Source organism: Notolepis coatsorum (assembly GCF_963971535.1).
Source record: "Notolepis coatsorum genome assembly, chromosome: 6".
Taxonomy (NCBI): Eukaryota; Metazoa; Chordata; class Actinopteri; order Aulopiformes; family Paralepididae; genus Notolepis; species Notolepis coatsorum.
The window spans coordinates 5,970,234-5,972,869 of record NC_140170.1 but is presented as its reverse complement, the minus strand read 5'-3'; positions in this window follow the sequence as shown (position 1 = coordinate 5,972,869).

Below are 2,636 nucleotides of genomic sequence, written 5' to 3'. Positions count from 1 at the left end.
ACCTCGGGCTGGATGGTGGAACACTCTGCGGAGCTCCGCCACGAAGTCTGGATAGGAGAAAACAAAATCTGCATCCATTGCCCAGGAGGAAGTGACCCACTGGGCAGCATGGCCTGAAAGCAAGTTCGTCATATAGGCCACTTGGGACCCTCTAGCAGTAAAACGGCTTGGTTGATGACGGAAAACCAACTCACATTGCATGATGAATGTGGCACACTCCTCGGGATTGCCGTCGAACAGCCGTGGGACGGAGAGACGGGGTTCCCGAGGTGCGGGATCTGCTGGGGCTGCGGGGAATGCTCCTGAAGGATGTGAGGGAAGTAAAGCATTAACGGTGTCGCTCAGCGAGTGAAGCTGAACGAGAATACCAGATTGTTGTCCCGCCAGAGCGGCCAGTGACCCTTGAATAGGCAGGACCTGTTCCCTGAGATCCTGCACCGCAGCCGCAGCCCTCTCTAGTTGGTGGCTGTGATCCTTGGTCAACTCGACTTGAATAGCAAGTGCGGTTCTGACCCTCTCTGTGTCGGCTGGGGTCGTCATTTTGGTTGGATCGTAATGTTATGGTTTGACACCGACCCCAAACGCAACGACACAAGAGAGTAGGATTCAGAGTTGCCAAAAACAAGGGCTTGTTTATTAAGACTAAATAAACAGCACAGAACTGGAAGAGTTCAAACAAAGACTGGAATACAAGCAAGGATGAATGGTAGTCAGAGCCGCTCTGCAGACTTCTCTCTGCAGAATCTCCGAGGTGGTTGCGGGACCGAGAGAGAGAGAGGGAGCGAGTTAACTCAGAGTGCAGGTGGAACAGAGCAGGTGAACAGGAGAGGTGACTTGTACCCGAAAACAGAGTTATCCAAGTGACTGAATCTTCGGTGTAAATACACACTGTGAGTAACGTTCCAAACACAATCCCAAGTGATAGATATCTTCGGTGCAAAATAAACACTGTGAGCGAAGTCCCAAAATACAAATCCAATGTGATAATATCTTCGGTGTGTAAACACACAGTGGGAGATGTTAGGCCAAAATATTATCCCAATGAAACAATCCAAAAAAGGCTAAACGCTGGGTGAGTGACTGTCTGATAAAAAGCTGGAAATCTTCAGTGTTATATAAACACACGAAAAACGGAATTGGATCAAAGACAGTCATAAAAAACTCACCCAGGCGTTGTGCGTAAAGAGCGTTGGAACAGAATGGAGCGAGCGCGTCGCCTCGGAGAAAGGGTGTCCAAGAGGAATGCTTCTTGAATATCCTGGAGGCAAAGCACAGGGAAACAACAGCAGGCAGCAGGAACGGCGAATGCAACTGAAATATCAAAACGATCCAACAAAACTTGAATGGGGAAACGGGGTATAAATAATACGGGAATGCTTAATTGACAAGCAGTGACAGCTGAGGGATGTGATTGATAAGCGTGTGGACGGGGGAGAACCAATCAACGACGTCTCTGGGAAGAAGCGTGTGAATAGGGGAATGAATTGATTAACAGAAAACAAATGGAAAAGAGCGAGTAGGCTTAAAGGAACAGAGCGAGTAAGTGAGCAAAGGACAAAAACCTCACACCCATCATATGTATATACTCTCTGTCAGAAAAGTTTATTAACAGATTGCAGAATGGGTACAGTACAGTACAGCTCAATACATACAATTGTTAAGAGGATGCAGACCTGAGAAAGACTTTCGTCTTGTTTTCATCAGGGTCCTCCATTTTCAATTCATCATATGACACACACGACATACAGATAGACAGTACTGCTACATCTATACATTTATGACATACCAGATTTTCAAATACAGTACTGTTTGTGATACTAAAAAAATCCAGAAAAAGAGTGTATATACATTTGACATAGAAACTGTGCATTGGGGGAGGTTGGGTAGGTGGGGTGGGGCTGTACATTGGGGGTGTTGGGGGGGGGGGGGGGGTTGGGTAGGGGGGGGGACACTGTACATTGGAATACTGACCTACATTTGACATAGAAACTGTACATTGGAGGAGGTTGGGTAGGTGGGGTGGGGTTGGGTGGGGCTGTACATTGGAGGGGGGGGGGGGGGGGGGGTTGGGTACATTGGAATACTGACAAAGCCATGCTTGGTCTTTATTGTACAACTGGGTTAGGACATTTGTAGGGGCCAGTTTTGAATTGCAGTCTCCCGTAGGTGTTCTTTGAGAGTGTTTTTGAAGGTGGGTAGTGATTCACATTCCTTTACAGCTTTGGGTAGGGCGTTCCACATTGTTGTGGCATAATTGCGAAACGTGTTTAGTCCCTTGTTTGAGCCGAATCTGGGTTTTACATGATTTGTGGAGCTCCCTCTGGTGTTGTGATCGTAGTATTCACTGACCTTTGGGAAGTATTTTGACATGTACATGGGTACCTTGGTCGTGTAGTGTATCTTGTAGACCAGGCCCATTGCAAGTTGCTGTACTCTGTCGTCTACTCTAAGCCATCCTAGGTTGGCAAAGTGTGCAGGGGTGAGGTGGGTTCTAGTAACAGTACTGTATATTTGCATACCATATATGTCACAAATGTAACAGTACTATATACCTGTATGTCATGTATGTCCCTATGCCATAAAGGTCATGATGTCATGTATGTTGTGCATATACATAAATGTCACTATGAATTGAA